We start from the raw sequence: 18,533 nt of genomic DNA on the forward strand, positions 1-18,533 counted from the left end.
CATTATTATATGCTTTCCAAAGAACAGAAAGTTTGGGACCCCACCATATTTGTGATGATTGATCACAACATTCGTTTCAAATCATCCAGATTGAAATTTCTTTAAAAAATTAAAGCTACAAAAGAAAAAACATCTTTACTAAATATCATTAACCAGAATCAGAGGACAGTAAGCAATTTTCAGGTTGTTGAATTATAAAGTAAAACAATTCATAAAAGCATAATGTGAGACCCACAATGTCCCTGAATGTGGTAGCACTCCTTAGCTTAGGATATGTAGTCTGGACAAACCTTGGGTCAGATGCATTCTCTAGTCAGAGAGAAAGGAATGAAGATCCTGTCAAGAGCTCAGAGTAATCTGAATTTTCCCAAGCACAAGTGAGAACACAGAATACATTTCCCCTGAGCACACAGGGTTTGTGACTGATGCACTCTTCAGGTGAGCCAGGTGGTAGAGGTGAAATCTCTTCAGCCACACATGCTCACTGTGACATCAATCGGGTATTAGATCTGGGCATGTTAGCAAGTGCAATACAGCGCCTTCAAGCCTCACTTGTACCCGAAACTTATGAGGAATCTAAAAGAGTGTATGTTCCATTAAAAGGGGTTTAAATTTAGGAAAATAGGCCCCAAAGAGTTTCCTTCAGTGTTGTTATTCTAAGTGAGAAAAATAAAAACATTTCCTGCACATTTAACACATCTCTCCAGTGTGAACTTTCAGGTGTTTAATAAGGTTAGATTTTTGGCTAAAAGATTTCCCACATTCAGTACACTCATATGGGTTCTCTCCAGTGCGAACTCTCAGAAATACAGTGAGTTGAGCCCTTTGCTGAAAGGACATCCCACACTCTCTACACTCATATAGCTTTTCTCCAGTGTGAACTCTCTTATGTTGAATGAGGTTAAAGATTTGTCTAAAAACTTTCTTACATTTGTTACACTCATAAGTAAGTTCTCCAGAACAGACACCCTGAATTTTAACAACTTTCAGGTCGTTGCTGCCAGCGTTTTCACATTCACCCCCCTGATGAAGACTTTTTCCATCAAGAAATTCCTGGGAAATCCCACTGCCACAGTGGAGTTCCTCAGGGTTGGAAGTGGCCTGGTGCTGGGGAAACTCTGAGTTGTATTTAAAGTCTTCTCCAACCTTCCTGCTGGTTGAAGGCACTGAAGATAAGTAGAAGCTGCACCTGTTCACAAAGGAGGCCCTATCCATAGCTTATTTCCAGGGCCCCTGTCCACATTCATTCCTCTGTTGCTGGTGAGGGTTTGCAATGAAACAGACGTCTCTAACACATGCCTCACTACAGAATGCTTTCTGCTAAAAATATGCTACATCTGACTCAGTCAGGTGCAAAATATGTTGTAACACAGAAGGGTTACAACAGAATTGTTTTCTGGGTTGCTGGAGCTGTCTTAAAAGCCCTGACCTGTGACTCTCCTTGTATAGATACAGTTTGACCAGAACAGGCCTCCTTATCATCCATGTTATGCCAACAACCTGAAAAGTGAGGAACGGTGAGGAAATGAATGTTGAATGTGGTGACAGGGGGAATTTCCATTGCAAAGGTTTGTTATGTATCACAGTTGGTACATGCAATCCTCTGAAAATAAGATATGCAGAAAGGATTAATAAGAGGCTCTTGTAACTTTCTGGGCTAATGAAGATCATAAAACAGAAAGGCCTTGCCAGAAATATGACACAAAAATGGCAAGCACCACATGGATTAGAATATGGAGCTCCAGGTAATCCTTCAACTAACCGCATTTAGCAGGGCTGGTTGACTGGGGAAGGGGGCAAGCTGAGCAAGAGGTTGGTTCCGTCTTACTCCAAGTAAAATTCAATAAAGAAGTAGCTGGTTTCGAGGACTAATTACCACATATGTGCACCTCATAACACATGTGCACATCAAAGTTGCAGATGATTGCAGAGGCACCAGTGCAGAGAAACAGGTGATGAAGAGGTGAGCAGTCATCACTGGGCCAGAGCTACACAGCTTGCTATAGTATTCAGGGAAGAGAATATTACAAACAAATGAATGAAAGCCTTAAAAGAACAGCCCATAGTTCATGTAAGTGAAGACCATAACATGACCCAGGTTGCCACAAAGAACCGTTACCCAGAGAAAGAGTACAGAAGTTGAAGCCATGCATATGGACACTGTCAGCCTCCCATGAAGAGAAAGTGCAAGCTGGGACCTATTAAGCTCACTTCAAGACTCCTCACTCTGTTTCCTTTACTTTTTGAGGTAACAGGTGTTAGGGATGTTCATGGAGACCTTTGTTCAGGGCTCTACATCCAGCTCATCCCTGTCAGCCACAGCACATTTGACAAGGCAGTGGGTAAAATGACCAGAGGCCATGTTCCCACTGTGGGAGAGAGAAAGCTTTGCCTGAGGAATAAAGGAAGAGAGGTCATCACCTCAGGACACTGGGAGAACATCAAGGTCTTACCTACAGATGACACAAGTGCAAACACTTCCAGCATCACATCATAGTATAGAAGTCTCTGAGCCTCATCAAAGAGCCCCCATTCCTCCTGAGAGAAGACAATGACCACATCCTCAAAGTTCATATCCTGTCATAATGGGGACAGTACAGCCCAAGATCAGCTTCACTCCTAAGATTCTTAGTCTGTCATACTCCCCACTCTGCACATCCACCTGCACATCAGAGAAAATACCAGGCCTCATCCCATGAAAGCCATTGTCTTCTTATATTCCTACTGACATTTTCTCTTCCAACTATAATGAAGGCAGATAAGACACCTGAGCTATGGACTCCTGTGTACACCACACTGACTTTTATCAACAGAATGGGTGTCAAAACCATAGGTTAAAGAGAGATGCTGGCCATAAAGATAGTGTGAGTGATTTGATACTGGTCTTGTCAGGCAATACCCTCATATTGTTTCTCAAAGACACCAAATACATGGCATCACACTGCACCCTCTTGACCCCAATCCCAAGGTACTGAAGCCATGGCTTTGCACTACCTGTTGCTCAGAGTTCTTTGAACAACACTTCTCTCACACAGCTTCCTTCTCAGAAGCACAACTTCAAAGGTAATGCAAATTTGCTGTGGTGAGGACAAATTGTTTCCTAATCACTTTTTTCCAAAATTATAGTTCACCACATCCACAATCTCTTACCCCTTACCCTTCTCCCTTACCCAATTCAGTGGAGATTTTGAAGCCTGCGTAATACTGATGTAGGCTATCTCATTCTTATCAACCTGTGTGTCACCCCCAACAACAAAAGGCAGTTGGTTAGTTAAATGGCAACGAAGTTCTGTACCTAGAATGTAGCACCAAAACACCCCTCTTTACAGGCAATCACCCTAAAAGTCACTGTATTGGATCATCCAGACACCACCAGAAATGGACTCTCTCGTCATTCACTCTTATGTCAATGTCAGGGTGCTGTGGTCATCAATTCACCTTCCCTCTTCAAGTAAACATCACTCTTTTCCACACGTGGCTCACACCTGCACTCCCTCAGCCCCAGCCCCCGGAGTGCTCCCCTTGCCTCTGAGTTAATTCAGCATTTGTTGTCCAGAGAATGCTTGCCAACATCTCTCACTTAACTGCAACTCAAGTCCCACACCCGATGGCGTTCTGACCATGCCCAGTGAGTTTCAAAGATGACCACTCAAGCCTCTAAGCTAATACACAAGACTGTCTGCAACTCTCCAAAACCAGGCCACACCAAGGGTCACAACAAAATCCTGATGAGTGTTTAGAGAAGTTAATATGTACCAGCCCTAGTCTCACTTTGTTGGAATAACTCTTCCGCTTCTAAATAATATCAGGTCCACTCATCTTTTAAAGGCCTTGGCCACTGCAAAATGATTACCTCTCCCCCACACTCTACATGACAACTTCTACCTCTCTGTGGTGTTGTGACACCCACCTTCCACGGTGGCCCCAGCAGGAAAGCTAGACCTCAGGGTCACACTGTCCTTTCTGAGCTACTACTACCATTACCAACCTGACCATGATTTCCTATATATTTTTAAAAATATATTTTTATTGATTTCAGAGAGGGAGAGGGAGAGAGAGATAGAAACATCAATGATGAGAGAGAATCACTGATTGGCTGCCTCCTGCATGCTCTCTACTAGGGATCAAGCCTGCATCCTGCGCATGTGCCCTTGACCAGAAATGAACCTGGGAGCCTTCAGTCCACAGGCCGACGCTCCATCCACTGAGCTAAAACAGCCAGGGCTCCTATATTAAAGTGATTTACAGTCCTGGCTGATGTGTCTCAGTTGGTTGAATATAGACCAGTGATGGTGAACCTATGACACGTGTGTCAGAGGTGACACACAAACTCATTTTTTGGTTGATTTTTCTTTGTTAAGTGGCATTTAAATATATAAAAATAAATATCAAAAATATAAGTCTTTGTTTTACTATGGTTGCAAATATCAAAAAATTTCTATATGTGACACGGCACCAGAGTTAAGTTAGGGTTTATCAAAATGCTGACACGCTGAGCTCAAAAGGTTTGCCATCACTGATATAGACACATGCACATGACTTGGTTGTGGGCTGGATCCACAATAGGGGTAGTGCAGGCTGCAACCAATCCTTGTTTCTTGCTCATCATTGTTTCTCTGCCCCCTCCCTCTCCCTTCCTTTCTATATCTAAAACTTTATATATATAATTTAAGTACCTGCCAGTTTCTAAATCAGCTCACTCTTCACTACAAGCCTTTGCACAATCTGTAACCAATGCCCTGCAGGAGCTACCACGCATAACATTGGTTGCGAAATACAAGGTCCACTACATGAAGCCCTAGTCATGACCTTAGGAGTCTGGGCTTAGTATCTGTTCAAAGTCCCCAGGTCCAAGTGATACAAGAGCAGCTGGACAGAACCAAGACACAACTATCTCAGAGGCCACAAGAGTGTGAAGCCCTGAAATTATCTTCACCGACCCGTACACCCAACTCATTCTGCATTTGCAGGAATTTGTGTAAAGAATATGGTCTGTTGAGAGCCTGGAAAACACCACCAAGATTTATGGGCTCAGTCTGCTCAGTGCCCTTGCCCAGCCCAGAGGCCAGGTGCCCTCCAGATGCCTGTATTATCTCAGGCCTCCGCCCTCAGTGCTCACTCTTGCCAGTTACCTGATCATTTATAGGACTTCACCTTCCTGTCCACAGATGCTGTCTTGTCTTCTAGTCTGTCCTTCCTCTGAGCAATGTTAGGAAAAGTTAGAACCCTACCCCACAAAATGTCCCTCCTTTTCCCCCAACCATCTATGTTCCCAGCATTCTGAGGGTGAAAGTAAAACTCCTCCTGAAAAACCTCACCTCATCTTCTTTGCTGCCTTTAAACCCAAAACAGGCATGCGTTTTCCTAATCCTCATGGATCAGCCTCACCACCGTGTCCTTACAAGGTGGCACTGCAGCCTGTGGCCCTCTTCCCCCATCACACCCTGTGTCACCCAGGAGAGACTCACTATTCTGGATGCGACTTCCTGGCCTCAGGACCTGAGGGGCACCAGTCCCCAAGGCTGGGGGGTGAAATGGGGTGAGGCTGTGGGAACGCTGTGGGCAGAGAGGAGTCCCGGAGGCTTGGAGGCCCCACTCCCAGCCTGTTGGTGCTCAACAAGCCTCAGACACACGCTGCACAGCAAGGACGCTGCCTCCTAGGCCTCCTCCTACACATGTCCAGTGGGCTGAAGACTGTGAGTTCTTGAACTGAAGAGGGCAAAATGCCTGCCAGGAGGAGGAAGGTGGAAGTCCTGCCCTAAGGGGATGCACTGACACCAAAAACACCCCTTAGCTCCGCCCACGTGGGCCCATTCCTTTCTGGGAAATGTAGTTTTCTCAAAAGCCAAGGCGAGGGCTAGCATTCAGGCCAATGACACTAGTGAACAAAGGTGATGTGGTTCAGCAAGTGGCCCTGGGGAAAGACAAGATGGGACCAGAGGCCTGGTTAACGGAACAGATTGGCAGGGCTCCCAGGGGCGGGGTATGGGGAGGAATGGGAGAGATCCCCCAAAGAATATATGCACAGGGGAAAATGGGAGACTTCTGTAATACTAGAAACAATAAATACATTGTTTTTTTCAATTTTTAAATAATATAGCACCGCTGGTGTGACTCAATGGTTGAGCAGCAATCTATGAACGAGGAAGTCAAGGTTCTATTCCTGGTCAGGGAACATACGTGGGCTGTAGGTTCAATTCTCAATTAGGGGAGAGGTACGTGAAGGAGGCAGCTAATCAGTGATTCTCTCTCATCATTGATGTTTTTATCTCTCCTTCTCCCTCCCTCTCTCTAAAATCAATAAAATTATATTTTTAAAGTATATACATATATACATAGCCCAAGGACATAGACAATAAGGTGGTGAGGGCCTAGAAGCAGTGGGGGCAGGGTAGAGGGAGGCAAAGGGGGATGGAGATGGGGGAAAATGGGAACATCTGTAATAGAGTTAATAATCAATAATAAAAAAGAATAGTTTGCCCACATGCCATGGTTCATTGCTTGCATGTGGACCCATAAACCATGAGATCACTGGTTCAATTCCAGGTCAGGCACATACCCAGGTTGGAGAGCTCCATCCCTGCAGGGGGCATGCAGGAGGCAACTGATCAATGATTCTCTCTCATCATTGATGTTTCTCCGTCTCCCTCACTCTCTAAAAAAGCAATAAAAACATTTTTAAATGAATAGTGGTAAGATTGATTTGATTCAACAACACCAAAATGAAGAGGCACTTTTCATCTAATTCACTGTAATCTTTCACACTCACTATGAATGCAGTTTCTGTCATACTGGTGGTTATATTGAAACCTCAGAGTCATACAGAAAATGACACCAGGGCCCAGTTGATAGAGCATCAACCTGCAGACTGATGGGTCCCAGGTTCAATTCTGGTCAGGGGCACACGCCTGGATTGCAGGCTTGATCCCCAGTTGGGGGCATTCAGGAGGCAGCCAATCTATGATTCTCTCTCATCATTAATGTTTCTATCTCTCTCTCCCTCTCCCTTCATCTCTGAAATCAATTAAAAAAATATATAAAGAATGACACCAGTGTATGACATTTCATACATTATAGGACATGGCTCCTTTAGTGTATGTGGGGAACAATTCCCCTAAACATTGTTGAGAATTATGTAATAATTATTGTGACCAGAGACTATAATTAATATTGTGCACAGAAACACAACAAAGGCCTCCTTTCCAGTGTGAACGTTGACCTCACCAATAATAGAGTCACCAGGCTGCAAATTAGAACCACAAAGTCATGCAGATAATTTTTCAAGGCCTTGGGCAGAAGTTAAAAAAAAGCCAAAATTGGACAAACTGATTTTCTGCCATTACTATGTGCCTTCCAAAGCACAGAATGTTTGGGATCCCATCATATCTGTTCCCCTCTCCATGCTGACAGGTCACAACTTTCCTTTATAGCCATCCCAGGAAGTGAACACAGTCCCCATAATTAAAGGTACAAAAGAAAAAAACAACACCTTTACTGAATGATCATATCCCAGAACAGGACAGCAAGCAGTTTGCAGGTTGGTGAATTAGAACCTGAAACAATTCATCCCAGCATAATGTGCAAACCACAATGTCCCTGACAGATGTAGCACTTTTTAGCTGAGGATGAGTGCCCTGGATGAATCCTGTATCAGGTGCATTACCTCGTAATAGATAAAGAAATGAAGATACTGCCAAGAGCTCAGAGTAATCACAATTTTCTCAAGCACAAGTGAGAACACAGAATATATTTCCCCTGATCACACAGGGGTTGTGACTTATGCACACTCTTCAGTTGAGCCAGGTGTTAGAGGTGAAATCTCTTCAGCCAGAAATACTCGCTGTGACACCAATCGAGTAGTAGGTCTGTGAAGATGTGATCCATAGAATACAATACTAGTCAGCATTAAAAAAAAATTAGTATTCACATAAGCATTTGTATTGAGTCTCAAAATATCTGTAGCATTAAGGAAACCAGTATTTGTTTAAAAGTACACACCTTACAGTGACTATAAAACTATGAATAATATGAACTAATTTAATGTAAAGGACGGAAAATGAATGATTGCATGGAAGACTGGGAAAGTCAGAAAGAGAGATTATAAAGGGCAGGAGGAAAATGTAGAGTGTGGGAAATGTAGGTTTAGAATTGTTGGTATGGAAAATAATACATAAAAAATACTGGAATAAACTCTGCTTTCACCGTGTACCTCAGCTGGGTGGGTATCAACCAGTACACTGAAACGTCCTGGTTCAATTTCAGGTCAGTACACAGCCCCACCTGTGGCCCCAGTAGGGAGTGTGCAAGAGGCAGCTCATGTATATTTATCTCTCTCCCCCTTCCCTCTTTTCCTAAAAAAATAACATAAAGGTATTTTTTAAAAGCACAAGTGCTGTGGTTTATGTACTCATAACTGAACGTCCACTTATGCCACACCTTGAATATAGTTACAGATAAAATTATTTCAATTGTGATGTTTCACAGCTTTATCTCTCAGTAAAGGCTCACAAAATAACACACAGTAGAAAAGTGCACTTTCTTGCATGTCAGTGCTCATTTCCTGGGAGGAACAGATTTGCCTCAGTGGCAGCAAATGTTGGCAAGCAGTGAAGACTACTGCCATGGAATCGACAGGAATGCTGACTGGTTACAAAAGACACATCCTGGGATTCATTATAGGATTATCCTTCCTTTAGTTTTGAGTTCTTACATATTGAGAAATGACTTTGTGGTGAACACCTTACAGAGACCAGGGGAATCCACAAATCCTTTAAATTATTTTCTCTGCCAATGACTGTAGCTACAGGAAACATTTTTGGAGGTGCTGAGAATATCTGTACACAAAGGTCACACAAGCCACAGGCCTGGAACATTTGTGGATTTATTTTCAGAAGAGACACTTTCCATAAAATTTACTGCAGTCTCTCTCATTACTATGAATATAGTGTTTCCGTCTCAATGGTAGTTTAACCTCAGAGTCTTACAACAAATGTCACAAGAGTATGAAATTTCATACTTCATGGCACTTGGCTTCTTTGCAGTATGTGGGGAGGAGTTCCCCTAACCATTGATAAGAATTAAGAAATACCTACTGTGAACAAAGAACATAATTCATATTCTTCACAGAAGGACAGCAAAGGCCTCCCCTTCTGGGTGACCATTGACCTAACTCATAACCAAGATACCAGGATATAAATTAAGACTACAAAGTTATGCAATCTTTCTTTCAACACCTTGGGCAGCAATGCAAAATAAGCCAGTTTGGGATGAAGAATGATTTTCTGCCATCATGTTCTCCTATCCAAAGAACTGAAGGTTTGATGTCCCCGCAATATTGGTTCACATTTACATGCTGACAAATCACCAGAGTGCTTTCAAAACATTGCAGGCAGTGAATAGAACCATCACAATTCAAGGTACAAAAGGAAAAACACCTTTACCAAAATATCATAAACCATAGCCAGTGGTGTTCAGATTGGTGAAATAGGACCTAAGCCAATCATCACAGCATAACATGAGAACCACGAACTCCCTGAGAGAGATACCACTTCTGTTCCGAGGATGGGTGTTCTGGACAAACCCTGGATCAGGCCCATTCCCTAGGCAGAGAGAAAGGAATGAAGATCCTTCCAAGTGTTCAGAGTATTTAGAATTTATTCAAGCACAAGAGAGCATACAGGGATTGTGACTGATGCACACTGTTCAGGTGAGCCAGGTTTTAAAGATGAAATCACTTCAGCCCCAATCACTCATAGTGACATCAATTGGATAGGAGGCCTGGGCAGAATGGCAAGTTCAAGTAGCTCCTTGAAGCCTCACTTGTACGTGAAAATTATGAGGAATCTAGCAGAGTGTATGTCCTGATCAAAAGGGATCATATTAAGGCAACTGTGTATCATAAAGTCTCCGTTAGTGTTGTTATTTGAGTAAAAAAAATGAAGCATTCCCTTCACATTTACGGCTTTTCTCCAGTGTGAAGTCTCAGATGTCTCATAAGGCTATATTTTTTACTAAAATATTTCCCACAATCTGTACACTCATAAGGTTTTCCCCCAGAGTGAACTGGCTTGTGGATAAGGAGCTGACTATTTTGCCTAAAACACTTCCCACATTCACTGCACACATAAGGTTTTTCTCCACTGTGAACTCTATTGTGGATAATGAGATGACTATTTTGCCTAAAAGACTTTCCACATTCACTGCACACATATGGCTTTTCTCCACTGTGAACTCTCTTGTGGATAAGAAGCTGACTAATATCCCTAAAGGACCTGCCACATTCACTACATCCATAACGTTTTTCTTCAGTGTGAACTCTGTTGTGTATAAGAAGCTATTTTGACCAAAGAATTTCCCACATTCACAGCATTCATAAAATTTTTCTTCAGTGTGAATTCTCTTATGGGTATGGAGCTGTTATACCTAAAAGACTTCCCACATTCACTACAAACATACGGTTTTTCTTCAGTGTGAACTCTCTTTTGGATAACGAGCTGACTATTGCGGATAAAAGATTTCCTATATTCACTACACTCATAAGGCTTTTCTCCAGTGTGAACTCTGTGGTGTTGAATGAGGGTGGAACTCTGACTGAAGTACTTCCCACAATCTGTACATTCATATGACTTTTCTCCAGTGTGAATTCTCTAATGTCAAAAGAGGGTGGAACTCTGATTGAAGAACTTCCCACAATCAATACATTCAAATGGCTTTTCTCCAGTATCAACTCTTTTATGTCTAATGAGGATAAAGATTCATCTATAATTTTTCCTACATTTGCCACGCTCTCCAGAACAAACATCCTGACATTCAAGAACTTTGAGGATAGAGCTGGTCACGTTTTCACAATCACCCCACTGGTGATGACTTTTTCCACTGAGAAATTCCTGTGAAATCTCACTGCCACAGTTTGGCTCCTCAGTGTTATGAGTTGCCTGGTACGGGAGAAGCTCTGAGGGAGTATGGGAGTCTTCCCCAACCACCCTGCTTTTTGAAGGCACCTCTGATAAGTAGAAGCTGCACCTGATCACAAATGAGGCCTTGTCCATACCTTCTTTCCAGGACGTCTCACCCCTGGCATTCCTCCGTTGCTGGTGAGGGTTTGCACTGAAACAGAAGTCTCTCACACATGCCTCACTGAAGAAGTCTTTATGCTCCAAATGTGCTGCTTGTAACTCATTCAGATGCAAAATATCTTTAAACACCGAGAAACACTGCTTAAATGGATGGTTCTTCTGGGTTGCTGGAGCTGTCTTAGAAGCCCTGACCTGTGACTCTCCTTCTATAGCTATGCTCTGATTAGAACAGACCACCTCATCATCCTATTTATGCCAACAACCTGAAAACAGAAAAAAGGTGAGGGAATGAATGTTGATTGTGGTGACAGAGGAAAGTAACATTACAAAAGTGTGTGGCTCATGACATCATGGCTCTATGAAGTTTTTGAAAAGAAGAGATATGCAGGAATGATTAATAAGAGGCTTTTGTGAATTTCTGAGCCTCTGAATATTGTAAAGGAAGGAAGACCACACCAGGAATATGAAACAAAGATGGCAAGCACCACATGGAAGAGAGGTAAGACTTCTAGCCCTTCCTTAGGCTAACAATGTTCAGTAAGGCTTGTCTGCAGGTGACATAGGCAAGCTCTGAAGAATTTTGTTTATGTCTAATCTCAGGAAAAATTCAATAAAGGAGTAGCTTTTTTTCTAGGACTACTTAAATATGTTTGTGCACCTCATAACACATGTGCAGGTCAATCTTGAAGAATACTGCGGAAGCAGCAGTGCAGAGGAGCAGGTAATGTAAAAATGCCACGAAGGTGAACATGGCGGATGCTAAGAAATCACAGGTGAAATTACATATCAGAAAGTGTAAAGTAGTTCAAAGGAAAGGTAAAATGAGGTATGGGCATTGCACCTGCATCTGAGCAGTGATGGAATCGATCTGATTCCCGATATAATTTGAAAACTGCCTTTGTGTCATACATTCTGCCAGTTTCCACTCAGCTGGGCCAGGCCTCTTATGAGACCATCCTGCATGTTCACCCTGTGAAAAAAAAACTAGGGTTCTCCCTGTATCAACTTCTCTACAAATACATAAATCCGAAATATTCCAAGTATTAATGAAAGATGACAGAGTTGACCATCCAACCTTGGTCCAGAGAAAATCCACTTGGAATAGTATACAGGGAAGGTAATATTACAAACACCAATTGAAGGAGGGTCTTATAAGAACAGCCCATGGTTCATGTAAGTAAAGAACATAACCTGGCACAGGCAGTCACCCAGAACCTTTATCTAGAGGAAAGGTGCAGAAGTGGAAACCATGGATCTAGAAATAGTCACTCTCCCAGGGATAGAAACAGCAAGTGGGGCCCATTAAGCTGTCTGTAAGATGCCTGGCTCCCAGACACATCCTGCACTTTCTGAGGAAAATAGTGTTAAAGAAGTTTGTGAAGTTTATTTCTCAGGGCTACCACATAGCTCAGCACTGGCATCCATAGCACATTGCACATGAGAGTGAGGAAAATTTGCAGAGCCCATGGTCTGGCTGTAGGAGAGAAAGCTACAGGTGGAATATCAAGGAAGAGATGCCATCACCTCAGTCCATTAGGATATATGTGAGGCTCTTACCTACAGATGATCCAAGTGCAAATACTTCCAGCATCACTTTGCAGTACAGAAGTCTCTGAGCCTCATCAAGAATTCCCCATTCCCCTGGAGAGAAGGCAATGGCCACATCCTCAAAGTTCATATCCTGTTATAATGGGGACAGTTCAGTCCATTATCAGCTTCTCTCCTAGGATTTTACATTTATCATACACCCCAACTTCCATATCCATCTGCTCCCTAGACTTCTGACTACAGAGAAGATATCTGGCCTTTGTTTCATCAAAGGCACTCACTCCTTATACTCCTACTGATGCAGTGTCTTCCCATGACAATAAGGGCAAAGAGCATATAGATCCTACCTGCTCTCTAGTACAAAAATGTTGTACACACTACGCCTTTCAATACAGTGGGTGTCATGAACATAGGATATGGATTGATGTTGTCCATAATGAGAGTGTGAGTGATTTGACACTGTTCTCTCAGGCAATAACCCTGTTGTTCCCTAGAATCTCATCCCAATTCCCTGTAAATTTTGGCATCAGACTTTACCCTTTTGAAACGAAGCGTAGGTTACTGAGGCCATCAATTTGCACTTCCTGTCACACATAACTCTTTGAACAACACTTCTCTCACATAGCTTCATTCCCAGAGGCATGATGCCAAAGGTAACACAAATACGTCATGACTTGGACCATTTTTCTTAATCATCTTCTTTTCCAATACTCTAATTCACCCCTTCAGTAATGTATTTCTCTCTTACCCTTCAACCTTCCCAACACTAGACAAGATGCCACTGATATATGCTCTCTCATTCCTATTGATCACTGTAACTGCCCTCCAAAAAAAAAAAGCAACAACCTCTCCTATTGAGATCCACATCAAATCTCAGATATCCAGAGCCTACCTCTTCTGGTGCTGCACTTGATGTCCCTTCACCAGTCACAGCCTTCAGCACTCAAGTCCCATCACCTATGACCCTCTCGCCCAGGTCCAGTGTATCTCACATATGTCCACTCATTCCCGTATGTAAATCAGTCAGACTACTGACCACAAAAAGGCTCTCAACACAATCCTGGTGTGTGATTCACAAGCAAAGATGCAACAGCTGCCGTCTCATCTTGTTTTAATTTCTCTTTGCTCTCTAATTAAACAGGAAAAAAAAGTTTTAAAAAAGATGATCTACAAGTCTACCCTGGTCACTGCACTTCCAACTTTAAAGACATTTTCAACCTGAACTTCTCCTCAGAGTTCCAGATGCTTATGAAGTGCTCTCTGAAATATCGCACACCAAAACAGATAAAAAGTAACAATTTTGTATTCCCAATGAACATTACACTTCTACTCTGAATATCTGCATCTCAGTTGATAGTGCTTCCATACATGCAGCTGCCAAATTCAAACTTTCAAGTCATTCCTGGCTCTTACCTCTCTCTCAGACTCAAAATTAGAAAATCCAGTTGGCCACACATAAAACACCAATCCAGAAAACAAAAGCTTATTTCACCCCCACAGTCACCATCATGGGTCACTTACCATTATGCTCACCACAGCAACCTCCAGTCTAGACTTTCTACCACCTTCCTCACAGCAATATGGTTTGTTATGCTTCAGCCACAGGAAGTCTAATTAGGCCTGGGTCAGATCACCTGCCTCTGCTGCTCCAAATCTTCCATTACTCCCATCACCTGCAGACCAGACTCCAAAGGTTTCACAAGCTCCTCTAGACCTCATTCCTGTTCAATTGTCACCAGTTCCTATTTTAAAAAATGGACACAAGCCCCAGCTGGTTTGGCTCAGTGGATAGAGCACCAGCCTGTGGATGCCGGTTGGTTCCTGAATGAGCTCAGTCTTCACTCTAAGCCTTTGCACATAAAGGAACCTATGACTGGAAGGTCTACTCACATCTTATTCCATTGTTTACCAAAAACAGGTGTCATTTCAGACAACCTTAGACATGTACTTAGAATTCTGGGCTTGGTGTCTCATCAAGGTCCCCAGATCTTAGGGCTAGAACAGAGGCAAGACAATCCCAGGATACCACTATCACAGAAGTTGTAAGAGTGTGAGGCCCTGATATGAGTTCCACAAAACAAAACCCTTAAACCACTCTGCATTTGCAGGAATCTGTGTTCAAAGAAAGATCTGTTGAGACTCTGGCAACCAACCCCAGGATCCATGGGCTCAGACTGCTCAGTACCGTTTCCCAGTCAATAGGCCCATGTGTCCTGGAGATGACCACATTACTTCAAGACTCAGTCCTCAGTGCACAATATTTCCAGTTACCTTATCTTTTATAGGATTTTGCCACCTGTCCCCAGCTGCTATCATCTCTCTTCTAGTCTGTTCCTCTTCTGAGCTGCTTTGGGAAAAGTTTACAGAACTACCTCACACAATGTCCCTCTTTTCGTCAGGACCTTTCATGTCCACAGATTCCTGAGAATGAAAGTAAAACTCCTTGTGCAAAACTCTGCCTCATCTTCTTTGTTGCCTATATACACAAAACAAGTCCTACGTTTCCCAAATCCTCCTAGTTCAGTCACACCATCATGTCCTCACATGGAGGTATTGTAACCTGTTAACCTCTTTCCCCATCACACCTTTTGCTACACATGAACTCACTGTTCCTGGCAGTGGGACCGGGACTGCAGGACCCCAGAGGTGCCCACACACCAGGCTGGAGGGTTAACTCAACGAGGCATCGTCGAACTCTGTAAGCAGAGAGGTGTCCAGGAGTCACAAAAGCCCAAATTCTGGCGTGTTGGGGCTCAGCAAACCTCAGACACACCCCTTCATAGGGGGATACTGCCTCTGATGCCTTGTCCTTCTGGAGACATGGCGCTGGGAAGCCTCACTCTCTGTGAACAGACCAAAGAGGTCAATATGACCACCAGGTAGATGCAGGAACTGCCACCCTCAACCATGTACACCTGGATAATATGCCTCTCCTGGGTTTTCATTGGTTAAACCCAGCCATCATTAGGGGCATAGCCCTTTGGGTAATATACCTTTCCAGGCCTCCCAGGTGTAAATAGTATCCCAGTCACTCACTGACCATTGAGAATATAGGTGTTTGGAAGCCAGAATGTTGCTGGGAAATAACAACATTAGGATCGGGTGGCCAGTGGTAGTTTCTGCGGTCTGTTGTCTCCAACTGATTTTTTTGTTAATTTGTTTTTTGAGAGATAGGATGGGACAGGGAAAATAGAAATATGGACCAGCTGCCTCCTGTCAACCCCTCACCATCCCACTGGGAATCCAGCCAGATTCCTGAGAACAGTGCCTATTTCAGAGGCACTAGGCTGTGCCTCATGAATAATTTCACCAGAAACCTTCCTGTGCATGGGAAGATTCTAAATCCTCTGGGCTATACCAGCTCTCAGATTTTTTATTTTTAATAAAAAATATGATATTTTTAGGAGACAAATCAGGCTATGAGAGAATATATACAGTACAATTTTATTTGTTTAAAAACATTTGAAATGCTACAAAGAACAAAAGGTTAACCCTTCATACAATGTTAGAATGTTTGTATTCAGTACACATTGTGGAACTATGGAGCTAATAGCTACCAAATGTTTACTGCATGTGCCAGACCTGGAATTCAGTGCTTTACATGAATTATTATGTCATTTAGTCCTTTCTGCAAACAGATTTTATGAAGAGCAAATTGAGGCTCAGAGGCTTTATGTAAATTGCCTGATAGTAGAGTTAAATAAAGGCAGGGCTGGAAGGCAAACCCAAGTGTTTCTAATAACAGAGATCTGACTTAAAACGTTAGGCTCTGCTGCCTCCAGGAGAGTAGAATTGTTAAAGCACACCCATTAGGACCAGCTGGTTAAGTGGTTCTCAACCTTCCTAATGCTGTGACCCTTTAATAGAGTTCCTCAGGTTGTGGTGACCCCCAACCATAAAATAATTTTCGTTGCTACTTCATAAATGTAATTTTGCTACTGTTATTAATCGTCATGTAAATATCTGATATGCAGGATGTATTTTCATTGTTACAAATTGAATATAATTAAAGCATAGTGATTCATCACAAGAACAATATGTAATTACACATGTGTTTTCCGATGGTCTTCAGCAACCCCTGTGAAATGGTAATGTCGTTCAAGCCCCAATATGGTCATGACCCACAGGTTGAGAAATGCTGGGCTAGATGTTATGGTGAGTAACAAACATTTCCAAAGCTTCAGTGGCTTATACTAAGGAAGGTCTCTTTCTTCTTTTTTTAAAAATAATTTTGTTATTGCTTAAATTATTACTAAGAGTATTACATATGTCTCCGTTTTTTTGCCCATTTCCTTGACAATGCCCTGGCCTCCCCTACATCCCAGTGTCTTATGTCCATTGGTTATGCTTATATGCATGCATACAAGTCCTTTGGTTGATCTATTACCCCCCCCCCTTCAGCCCCCCCACCCTCCCCGGTCTTCCTGCTGTAGTTTAACAGTCTGATCGAGGCAACTCTGCTTCTGTATCTATTATTGTTCAAAAGTTTATAATGGACTCTATTATCCATGAATGAGTGAGATCATGTGGTATTTTTCCTTCATTGACTGGCTTATTTCACTTAGCATAATGCTCTTCAGTTCCATCCATGCTGTTGCAAAAGGTAAGAGTTCCTTCTTTTTTACAGCAGCATAGTATTCCATCGTGCAGATGTACCCGAGGTTTCTAATCCATTCATCTACTGATGGGCACTTAGGCTGTTTCCAGATCTTAGCTATGGTGAATTGTGCTGCTATGAACATATGGGTTCATATATCCTTTCTGGTTGGTGTTTCTGGTTTCTTGGGATATATTCCTAGAAGTGGGATCACAGGGTCAAACGGGAGTTGCATTTCCAGTTTTTTGAGAAAACTCCATACTGTCTTCCATAGTGGCTGCACCAGTCTGCATTCCCCCCAGAAGTGCACAAGTGTTCCTTTTTCTCCACATCCTCTCCAGCACTTATCATTTGTTGATTTGCTGATGATAGCCATTCTGACAGGTGTGAGATGGTACATCATTGTTGTTTTGATTTGCATCTCTCGAATGATTAGCGACTTTGAGCATGTTTTCATATGTCTCTTGGCTTTCTGAATGTCCTCTTTTGAAAGATGTCTATTTAGGTCCTTTGCCCATTTTTTGATTGGATTGTTTATCTTCCTTTTGTTAAGTTGTATGAGTTCCCTATAAATGTTGGAGAATAGGTGCTTATCAGATATAATGTTGGCAAATATATTCTCCCATGTAGTGGGCTTTCTTGTTGTTTTGTTGATGGTTTCTTTAGCTGTGCAGAAAATTTTTATTTTGATGTAGTCCCATTTGTTTATTTTCTCTTTAGTTTCCAATGCCCTAGGATCAGTATCGGTGAAGATATTGCTTCAGCATATGTCTGAGACTTTGTTGCCTTTGGATTCTTCTAGTATTTTTAAGGTTTCCCATTGTATATTTAAGTCCTATATCCATTTTGAGTTTATTTTTGTGTATGGTGTAAGTTGGTGGTCTAGTTTCATTTTCTTGCATGTATCTGTCCAATTTTCCCAACACCATTTATTGAAGAGACTATCTTGACTCCATTGTATGTTCTTGCCTCCTTTGTCAAATATTAATTGAGTGTATTGGTTAGGGATGATTTCTGGGCTCTCTATTCTATTCCATTGATCTATATGTCTGTTCTTGTGCCAGTACCAGGCAGTTTTGAGAACAGTGGCTTTGTAATTTGGCATTGAGATCCCACCTACTTTGTTCTTTCTCAGGATCGCTGCAGCTATTCGGGGTCGTTTTTTCTTCCAGATGAATTTTTGAAGAGTTGGTTCTAGGTCTGTGAAATATGCCCTTGGTATTTTAATGAGAAGTGCGTTGAATTTATAGATTGCTTTGGCAGTAGAGACAATTTAATGATGTTGATTCTACCAATCATTTCAGCAGCGCTTG

This window comes from Myotis yumanensis, unplaced genomic scaffold, assembly GCF_028538775.1.
Source record: "Myotis yumanensis isolate MYYU_CA2020_CCGP unplaced genomic scaffold, mMyoYum1.0.hap1 SCAF_30, whole genome shotgun sequence".
In the NCBI taxonomy this organism is placed as follows: domain Eukaryota; kingdom Metazoa; phylum Chordata; class Mammalia; order Chiroptera; family Vespertilionidae; genus Myotis; species Myotis yumanensis.